The following is an 11603-nucleotide window of genomic DNA, read 5'->3' as shown; positions in this document are numbered from 1 at the left end:
AGGTTTGAAGTGAAAAGGAGGAACTACAGCCAGACTTTGGCCTCGGGGAGGTTTCTGAAATTATCATCTACTGTGCAGTTTGCAAAGACTCCTTCATGATTTATCCATGGTACAACATAAATCAGTAGAGCACAGGAACTGGCCCTTCAGCCCACCATGCAAGCATTGACCATGTTGCCCATCTAATTAATGCCATCTACCTGCACATGGTCTGCATCCCTTTATTCACTGCCTGATCATGTGACTGTCTAATTGCCTCTTAAATATTGCCATGGTATCTGCTTCCACCACCTCTCCTTGTAGTGTGTCCTAAGTTTGTTTACATTTTGTCTTGTTTAGTGATGCAGCTCGGAAACAAGCCTTTCGACCCACTGAGTCAAGCTCACTGCGCCAACCAGCTATTCCCATACACTAGCACTATCCTATACACTCGGAACAATTTTCAACCTCTACCGAAGCCAATTAACCTACAAACCTGCACATCTTTGGAGTGTGGGAGGAAACCAGAGCACCCAGGGTAAACCCACGTGGTCACAGGGAGATTGTACAAACTCTGTACAGACAGCACCCATAGTCTGGATCAAACCCGGGTCACTGGCGCGCTAAGGCAGCAACTCTACCACTGCGCCACCATTTCTTCTTCAATGTTTTCTCTTATATTTGATATTGGAGAACATTAACTACAATTCAGCCTTCTACAGTGTAATATTAAATAAGATCATTCCTAATCTTCTGGATTTTGGCTTTGCAACTGGCTACTAGACATCTTCACCAGTAGGCCTCAGTCAGTTAGAATTGATTTTAAGATTTTCTCACCCTGACACTCAACACTGGAGCCCCTCAGAGTACTCAGCCACTTGGTCTACTCTTCGTACACCCATGGTTGTGTAGCCAATTAAAACGGCAACTTATTATTTTATTTTTCATGATGATCCCACTGTTGCTTGCCAGATCAACAACAATGATGAGGCCAAGTACAGGAAAGAGATTGAGGAAAGCCATGTCATAGAGTCAGGACAATAACCTAGACTTTAACGTCAACAAGACACAAAGTTGGTTGTTGACCAAGGACATGAGGAGGTGAACAACCAACTCCTGCATTGGTGCAGCACCCTCTCCACCCCCACTCCCCCTCCCCTCTCTCCCCCCCCCCACCCCTCATGTCCTCATCAGTGTAAATGCTGCAGAGAAGGTCAACGGCTTCAAGTTCCTCAGCATCCAAGTCACCAGCAACCCAACCTGGTCCCTTCATATTGATGCTTTGTTTAAGGAAGAGCATCAGCATATCTGTTTTTTTAAGCATCTGAGAAAATTCGGCATGTCCACAAGGATTCCCTCAAACTTCTACAGAGGCGTTACAGAAAGTATTCTGACACAACGCATCTCGGCCTAATATGGCAACTGCTTTTGGTCTTGGTTCTGTGAATCTTCAGAGAGTAGTGAATACAGCCCTGTCCATCGCAAGCTTGGCACTTCCTTCCAAGCAGTCCATCTTCACAGTGCATTGCATCAGTGATGCTTGAAGTATCATCAAGAATGCCTGCCTGCCTGGCCATTCATTTTTCTCTCTTCTACCTTCTGCGAGCTGGATAGAGCTCTTAAGGATAGCGGAGTGAGGGGGTATGGGGAGAAGGCAGGAACGGGGTACTGATTGAGAGTGATCAGCCATGATCGCATTGAATGGCGGTGCTGGCTCGAAGGGCTGAATGGCCTACTCCTGCACCTATTGTCTATTGTCTAAGATAAGGGATCTTGATAGGATTGATCACATAGAGTCAAATCCACATATATAATTCTGCCTAAGGTTTGAATAGTCTTTAAAAGTGCTTTCTGCAGTCCAAGTAATGTTGAAATAGAGAGGGGATTTAAAATAGGGTTAACGATCTCTGTTGGTGGGCTTTCTGGCAGAATCTCCCACTCTTGGTGATCCTGTGATAAAATAATGAACTAAGTAACCACATGGTTGAGATTTATTTGATTACAAAGTGCACACTTAAGAACATATAAAACAGTAAATTAATCAAGTGACTGTTGATGCCATAAAGGTACAAGGCCAGAGGGCATTTGGTTTTCAATATCAACACAATTTTTAAATTTGATTCTGCTTATTGTCTTTGTACTTCAATTTCAACCAGCTATTATACATAAACTATCGAGTACTTTCGTTACAACTAGACCAAGTTGGGCCCAAATAACTCCTGCATTGGTGCAGCACCCTCTCCTCCCCCACTCCCCCCCTCCCCTCTCCCCCCCTCCCCTCTCCTCCCCCCACCCTCCCCCCTCCCTCCTCTCTCCCTCCTCCCTCCACCCCTCCCCCTCCTCCCCTCCCCCTCCCCTCCCCCTTCCCCTCCCTTCCCCTCTCCCCCACTCCATCCCCCTCAACCACCCTTATCCTCCGTCCCTCCCCCCCTCCCTCCACCCCCTCCCTCCCTCCCTCCCTCCCTCCCTTCCTCCCCCTCCCTCTCTAGAAGATAATTTAAACTTTAAAATGTGAATAACCTTTAAAATATAACACCGATTTCAATGAAACCTCTTCCATTAGCACCAAAGGGACAACGGTGAGTAAGGTGGGCCTAAAATTGTCGTGCTATCATGTACCGTTTTGGTTGCAGGTCAGGAACAAACAAACAAACAAACGAGAGTTTTAGTATGTAGATATTAAAAGTTTGGGCTCTCATGTCATGCATTTCCATTTTACACTGCCAACACCGGCGATTTAAAGTTCGTGAATTGATGGATGTTAACAGAAGTAGCAATGGGGAACAAAAAAGTGGCAAACAAACAAAAAGTGAATAAGTTTTTTATATCTTTGAAACAACTTGAAAGTGCTGATGAGAAACCAATTATTTTACAATTGTGCCCATGCGCCATTTTAATTTTATCTGAACAGAAAGTTTGAGGAGGCAATTGCATTCCTCGCTTGGTGGTAATTATAAAAATGGATTCAAATGGCAGGAAACCTTAAGATGTTACTGAATAATTGGGTGTGTAAAGTTTATTTCAAAGCGAAAAAAGTAAATATGTATTTGCATAGCACTTAATTACATTTCCCTAAAAACATTTGGGAATTCCACGAACTATAATTTGCTTTGAAGCAAATAACTGTTGGTGTGAAGGCAAATGGAGCAACTATTTTAATGCAACACAATAATACCAAATAAATGACCACTTTTGTTAGTGTTGATTCACGGCCCAGAATGCTTGTTGGCCAATGATCATGGAACATGGAACATTACAGCATAAGAACAAACCCACTATGTCTGTGCCAAACATGATGCCAAATTAAATTACTGCCTTCTTCCTGCACGTGATCCATATCAATCCATTCCCTACATATTCCAATGCCTGTCCAAAAATCTCTGAAACACCACTATCATATCTGCTTCCACCACCATCCCTGGCAAAGGATATCAAGTATCCACCATCCTTCGCGTAAAAAAACTTGCCCCGCACATTTCCTTTAAACAAGTCAAGTCAAGTCAAGTCAAGTTTATTTGTCACATACACGATGTGCAGTGAAATGAAAGTGGCAATGCCTGCGGATTGTGCACAAAAAAGAATTACAGTTACAGCATATAAATAAAGTTAATAAGTTACTATAGCGTAGAAAATTTTTTAGTCTCTTTCCCCCTCTCAAGTTTAAGCTATACCCTCTGGTCTTTAATATTTCCTCCCTGGTAAGAATAATTTGATGGCTCGATTGTAGTCATGTATTGTCTTTCTGCTGACTGGTTAGCACGCAACGAAAGCACTACACGTGACAATAAACTAAATTAAACTAAACTATTTTGTTTTGAGTAGTGTGACAAAAGCCTTAAGAGGTTATATTTACCTCCGTAAATATTTAACAAACTAACACTCCCTCACTCATGCTTCGAAGTGACTGACTAGATTATGCACTCAAGTCATAGAATTAATCGTCACTGCTGAGCCAGTGAGCCCACCCTCCTAAACTGGGAAGTGATTCAACTCTTGTGCAAGAATTAAACACGGATCTTTCTGAATCTGAGAATATGTTTATGAGGTAAAAATGGATGACCAAGCTTTGTTTTGAAAATATGAAGGGGAGATGTGAAAGAATAATAGCTTTGGGAATATAGACACAAAATGCTGGACCAGCTCAGCGGGTCAGGCATCATCTGTGAAGAAAAGGAATAGGTGACGTTTTGGGTTGAGACCCTTCATCAGACTTTGTGAACCCATGGTTAGCATGTTGCTCCACACAACTTTCAAGTCGGTAACATTTTTTTTGTTTAGTTGATTTTGATTACACTTAAATTGGAGGGGAATCATTGAAATAATAATTGAAATAATACGTGCATACTGACTTTTAGCTGTAATTTAAATTATTTGCAATATGCATCTGAAAGATGAAGGGCCAGCTGCAAAAAAATGCCTATCATTAGTCTTCAAACTGCTGCCTAATAATAGCACTGTAATCTGGAGTAGCAAGACGTGTGATGGCAATCTGGTCTAATGACCAGCCTTCTGTTTCACATTTTAGCTGTAAATGACAGCTAATGAAGAGACATGTTCACCGCAATGCTGACATTTCAGGAACACATTGCCTTGCACATTTGTTGATACCCATCCCTGTCCTTGTTATGGACTGGAGGGTGAACTGTGCCTGGGATCATTACAGAGCGCACAAGCAAAGCGCTGGGAATTAGTACACCGAGAAACCAAAGAAAAGCTGAGAGCTCGTTGATCCATATGATGACACACACAAACTATGGATAACACACACAAACTATCCATTTATGTCAGACAACAAGATAAAGCCACACAATGATGTAAGTGCGGGAAATGTTAGAAATATGTAGCCGGCCATCTTCAGTAATAAAAGACAAGTTGCATTATCCATGATGAACATTACAATTGACATTTATTGCGTACGCCGTATGCGGATGATCATATCTACCTAAAATTAGCCAACTGAGATTTAGTAGTTGAAATTAAATATAAACTGGTATTGTCTGGTGCCAGCAGGAATGATTATGCCTGCAAGGATCATGTTGCTGATAACAGATGCCCTCCCAGACTGTTAGAAAACTGTCCTGAAAATGTACGATTCAATGGCATAATTTTCCTTCTGGCCTTCCCTTCCCAACCCTCCTTGTGCATTATTCACTTCCCCTTCCTCAGGGATATCAGAGCATATGGTTGTTGCAAGCTATGTGGTAGATGCTTTCTGATTAGTTTTAATGGTCACATAAGCCAGAAATGAACTTTATCACAGACAAAAGATGAGGAGATAATATTGTCCTGCTGTCTGTTCTACTGCTGGAGGACAATTGTTTTTCCATGACAGACACAAATAGGTGGAGTAACTCAGCGAGTCAAGCAGCATCTCTGGCGAAAAGGAATAGATGATGTTTCGGGTCGAGACCCTTCATCAGACCCATTTATTGTTCGATCCCCGAAATATCTGCTGTTCCCCTGTTTAGAGCAATTAAAAAAAAAAAATCTGCACTTGGGGACATGGAATCAGGTAGCAATTAGCTCGTCAATTAACCAGAATTAGTTGAATTAATGAGGAGAAACATGACGACTGTGATTTCATGTTCCTGAAATCAGTGACACCAGCAGATAAAGTGAAGAGAGAAGCTACGTTCCTGAGAAGTTCTCATTGTGGTTTTTAATACAATTGTTAAATCAGCTAGTGCCTCGTTGGAGTTTTGCTAGAAGCATGTTCAATATGTCAATGATTATCATTGAACTATTAAGCTGCACTGTTCAGTAACAGCACTTTTTCATTGTTATGGGACTACAAAAAAAGGAGTGCAGAAAATATCCACAAGGGTATTGCCGACATTCAAGGGCTTGAATTATAAGGAGAGCGGATATGACATTATAATTATCTATTATAATCTATTACTAGACCGTTGGGCCCAAACCTCCCCTGCATTGGTCCTCTCAAACTCCCCCCCCTCCCCCCTCAAACCCCTTATCCCCCCTCCCTCCCTCCCCCCCCACCCTCTACCCCCCTCTTCCCCTTCCCCTTCCCCTCCCCTCTTCCCCTCCCCCCACTCCATCCCCCTCAACCCCCCTTATCTCCCCCAAGAGGTGCATAACTAACATAGATTGTCACAGTCTTTTTCTCAGTCTAAAAACTAGAAGATGTAGGTTTAAGGTGAAGAGGAAGGATTTACAGGGGACCTGAGAGGCAATCACTGCTCAGTTACAGCACTATTCATTGTTAAGGGACTCTGACTACAAAAAAATGTGCCAAAGTGCAGCACAAACACTTACAAATGTGATGCCGGTTTATATTTGATTTCAGTGAATAAATCACAGTTGTCCACGCCAAAGAGGAAGCATTAGCGACTCGAAATTCATTTGTACAGTTCGTGCGCAATTTTTGTGCCATGCATCTGAACTGTAAAACATTGCTAACCATGATAAGTACTTCCTACTGCACACAGAATAAGAATTCAGTTTTCAGTTTAGTTTATTGTCACGTGTGAGGAGGTTCTGAGAAAAGCTTTTGTTGCGTGTCAGCGGAAAGACAATACATGATTATAATCGAGCCATTTGCATAGAGTGTACAGGTGCATGATAAGGGAATAACGTTTAGTTATTGGTTGGCTTTTATATAAAGCCAGGAAAGTCTGATCAAAGATCGTTCGAAGGTCACCAATGAGGTAGATAGTAGTTCAGGATTGCTCTCTAGTTGTGGTAGGATGATTCAGTTGCCTGATAAGAAGCTGCCCCTGAATCTGGAGGTATGCATTTCATACTTCTATACTTGAATCCTAGTACTGTATCTAAATGCATGGAGATCACTGGGAACATTGAGTGACGTCAAATTGTTGTGCAGCATACATATAATTTCACTCTTACAAGGTTGAGGCGTGGACACGTGATGGTGAGAAATGTTTGGGTCCCAATTAGGAAAACAGAATTTAGGAAAAGGAAGAGCATCCCTTAAAGAAACATTCCCTGTACAAGTCATCATTAGGGACTTCATCACAGATGCCTTTACCAGACTTCAACTGAGGGATGTAATGCTGGGGCTTTATTGGGTGCTGGTCAGTCTGCATTCTTTAGACAGAAGGTGGTGAATCTGTTGAATTCATTGCCATGCATGGCTGTGGAGGTCAAGTCATTAGTTATTTTTAAAGTGGAGATTGACTGGTTCTTGATTAGTAAGGGTGTCAAAGGTTATGGAGTTGAGAGGGAAAGATAGATCAGCCATAATTGAATGGTGGAGTAGACTCAATGGACTGATTGGGCTAATTCTGTTCCTATGACTCATGAATTTATGAAATAGCTATGTTATCCAAGAATGGATGTTGAACTCGCACCTTGACAATTCAGATACAGTATTCAGGTAGAGGCATGATCTAGGGAGCTAGTGATTATAGATTTATAACTTCAAAAATTCGATTGTTTTGTCATGTATTAACACAACAAAGTATTGCTTTGTTTAATTGGTGTTAACACGGCATCCTTTAGCATATGAGCTACAGTCGATACTAAAAATGAGTTAAAGAATGTCAGTAAGATAATTCAGAAAATTTATATCTGGAGATATAAAAACAAGACATCATTGTTCACAGCCTGTTATTTATGTGTCAGCAAAATATCTAGAGCCCTGCAGAGGGTTTTGGAGTCACAGAATCAGTAATAGAGCATGGAAGCAGATTCTTCAGCCAAACGAGTCTGTGCGAACCATCATGCACCCATTTCCACTAATTCTACATTAGTCAAAGTCAAAGTCAAGTCAAAGTCAACTTTATTGTCTATTTCCAGTTAGTTTACACAGACAGAAAATCGAAATACCGTTTCCCACAATCCCGAGGAATAAAGTGCATTAAATTAAGTTAAAATTAAAAAGGCACAGCAAACAACAATCAATATAAAATATAGTCACTTCAATGAAAAAAGATGAAGATGAATATATTACAATAAAAAAATAATGAACAGTAGTGCAAAGCCTGTCCATAGCAGCGTTAAAAAAAAAAGTGTCTGGTGCTGGATGTGCGTGTGTGTGGGGTGTTAAAGTCCAGGTCCAATGGGGGCAGGGGAGAGAGGAGGGAGGGAGGGGAGAGAGTTCAGCATCCTGACAGCCTGGTGGAAAAAACTGTTCTTTAGTCAGGTGGTGCTCGACCTCAGGCTGCGAAACCTTCTCCCTGAAGGCAGGAGGGTGAAGAGGCTGTTGGAGGGGTGGGAGGGGTCACCCACAATGCTCAATGCTTTGCGGGTGAGGCGGGTGGTGTAAAGGACCAGGAGTGTTGGGAGTGAGGCGCCAGTGATCCTCTCAGCAGTGTTCACTATGCGCTGCAGGGTCTTACGGCTGGAGGCTGTGCAGCTTCCGAACCACACAGTGATGCAGCTGCTGAGGATGCTCTCAATGGCGCCTCGGTAAAAAGTGTACATGATGGGTGTGGGGGCTCCCGTTCTCTTCAGTTTGCGGAGGAAGTAGAGGCGCTGCTGGGCTTTCTTGGCGATGGACGTGGTGTTGTTGCTCCAGGAGAGATCCTCGATGATGTTCACCCCCAGGAATTTGGTGCTGCTCACCTGCTCCACAGCAGCACCATTGATGGTCAGTGGGTGGGGGTGTTGGGTGTGCATTCTCCTGAAGTCGACAACAATCTCCTTTGTTTTCTCCACATTCAGAAAGAGATTGTTGTCTGTGCACCACGCGGCCAGCTGGTTCACCTCCTTCCTGTAGTGGGTCTCGTCGTTGTTGCTGATGAGACCCACCACGGTTGTGTCGTCCGCAAACTTGACGAAGTGGTTGGAGCTGTGGGTGGGTGTGCAGTCGTGGGTCAACAAGGTGAAGAGCAGGGGGCTTAACACACATCCTTGTGGGGCCCCCGTACTCAGCGTGATGGTGTCCGATGTGTTGCTGCCGACCCGTACAGACTGGGGTCTGGCAGTGAGGAAGTCCAGCAGCCAGTTGCAGAGAAGGGGGCTGAAGCCCAGATTTGTTAGTTTACAAACCAGCTGCTGGGGGATGATGGTGTTGAATGCTGAGCTAAAGTCTATGAACAGCATCCTAACATATGAGTTTTTAGTGTCCAAGTGGGTGAGGGCTGGGTGTAGAGCAGAGGAGATGGCATCCTCAGTGGACCGCTTAGCTCGATATGCAAACTGAAACGGGTCCAGGGAGGGGGGGAGGTTGGATCTGATCTGCTTCATGACCAGCCTCTCGAAGCACTTCATGATGGTTGAAGTCAGCGCTACAGGGCGGTAGTCGTTGAAGCAGGATGGAGAAGACTTCTTGGGCACAGGTATGATGGTGGTTTCTTTGAAGCACGAGGGAACAACAGCCTGGCTCAGGGAGATGTTGAAGATGTCTGTGAGGACATCTGTGAGCTCAGCTGCGCAGTCTTTTAGCACACGACCAGGAATGTTGTCAGGTCCAGAAGCTTTTCGGGTGTTAATCCTTAACAGTGTGCTCCTCACACTGCCTGGAGACAGACAAATAGCCTGGTCGTTGGGGGGGGGGGGGGGAAGTTGTTTTCTGCGCAGGTGTGTTGCTCTGTGCTTCAAAGCGTGCGAAGAAGCCGTTGAGGTCGTTCAGGAGAGAGGTGTCACTGTCACAGGTCTGTGGTAAGGGTTTGTAGTCCGTGATAGTCCTAATACCCTTCCACAGGCTCCGTGTGTCTCTGCTGTCACTGAAGTGGGCTGTGATACGCCGGGTGTAGTGTTGTTTGGCTTTCCTGATGCCACTGGAAAGGTTGGCCCTGGCTGCTCTGAGACCGACTGGATTGCCCTCTCTGAAGGCAATGTTGCGGACCCTCAGCAGCCCATGGACCTCCCCTGTCAGCTATGGCTTCTGGTTAGCCCGGATGGTGATGGCTCTGGTGTGGGTCACATCATCAATGCATTTGGTGATGTAGCCTGTAACTGTCTCTGTGTATTCCTGGATGTTGGTTGTGTTGTTGTATGTTGCTGCCTGCTTGAACATGTCCCAGTCTCAAAGCAGTTTTGGAGTGCAGCTGTGCTGTCCTCTGACCACACACGTACCTCTTTTGAAACTGGTTTGGTGACTTTCACCCGGGGTCTGTATGCCGGTTTCAGCAGAACGGTGAGGTGATCAGAGAGGCCGATGTGGGGGAGGGGGGAAGCCTTGTATGCTCCTTTGATGGTCGTGTAAACAAGGTCCAAGGTGTTGTTTTCTCGTGTTGGGAAATCAACATGCTGGTATACTTTAGGCATGACAGTTTTTAGGTTAGCATGGTTGAAGTCCCCAGCTACGATGAGAAAGCCATCTGGGTGTGCTGTCTGCTGCTCAGAGATGGCCCGGTACAGTTCACAGAGTGCCTCCTCTCTGTCCTTGTTGTTGGAACTGGGAGGGATGTAAACAGCGACTAACAGGATAGCTGTTAGCTCCCTCGGGAGGTAGAAAGGCCGGCACTTCACAAACATAAACTCCGCCAGCGGTGAACAGTGTTTGTAGACCAACACAGCGTCCCGACACCAAGCATCACTGATGTAAACAATCACACCGCCGCCGCGAGTCTTTCCCCCGCTAACCGTAGCTCTGTCCGATTGGTAGCATGTTAGCCGGTCGAGCTGAACAGCGGAGTCCGGGATGTTGTCATTAAGCCATGTTTCCGTGAAAACATAAACACAGCATTCCCTCACCTCACGCTGGGTCGACCGGAGAAGTCTTATAGTGTCCATTTTATTGTCCAGTGAGCGCACATTAGCCATTAGCATGCTCGGAATAGCCGGTCTGTGTGGGCTAGCCGCTAGCCTAGCCCGGATGCCTCCGCGCTTACCCCTCTTCTGCTTCCTCTCACACCGCCTGCGGCGTCTCCTCTCACACCGCCTGCGGCGTCTCCTTTCCAGCCGGGGGGCAGCACTCGAGGCCGAGGTCAGGCAGAGTATTCTGAGGCCGCTAAGTTCCTCTGCAAGCGTAGCGTCCAGTGTTGTTGATGTTGTTATTTTCTTGTCCAGCAAGAACTCACGACTATACTGTCTACTTAACAAACTTAACAAACTTGACGAACTTGAGGAAACATTAAAAACACTCGAAAAATCGGGAGAGCGTGGGGCCGCTGCGTCTGCACGCGCCGCCATAGCTAACAGCAATGTCAATGGCAGTGTCCAGCATGCTGTTTATGAATGAGAGTTGGCTAATTGCGGCAGGGCCAATGAAGGGAAATTGTGAGTTGGCGCAGGGGAAAGCACTTTTTAGAAAGATAATCCCCTTTTATTTATTTTTTGACAGAAACAACTAGTTATCTTTCTAAAAAGTGCTTTCCCCTGCGCCAACTCACAATTTCCCATCATTGGCCCTGCCGCAAGTACAATATATAGCTGACACTAAACTAATTAGGGCAAAGGAGTCGCACTGTTGTCACACTGTTGGCATGGTGAGTGCCATTGAGGAGATCGACACTCCGGAGGAGTTCAATGAGCGTACAAAGAAGGAATCATATAATGGGGTATCCAGGGGATCCTAAACTCATACTCCTGGGTACACAGCCTGTCCAAAAGTATGGACCTGCAGCCAAGCGCCTCCAGCAACCTGACACTTGCAAACAAATAAAATTGCTCAGATATGTCCCATTCACCAAAAAAAGATGACAAATCCAATCCAACGAATTGCCCCCCCCCCCAATTAGCCAACTCTCATTCATAAA

This window comes from Rhinoraja longicauda, chromosome 12, assembly GCF_053455715.1.
Source record: "Rhinoraja longicauda isolate Sanriku21f chromosome 12, sRhiLon1.1, whole genome shotgun sequence".
Taxonomy (NCBI): domain Eukaryota; kingdom Metazoa; phylum Chordata; class Chondrichthyes; order Rajiformes; family Arhynchobatidae; genus Rhinoraja; species Rhinoraja longicauda.
Note: the sequence above shows the minus strand (reverse complement) of the source record.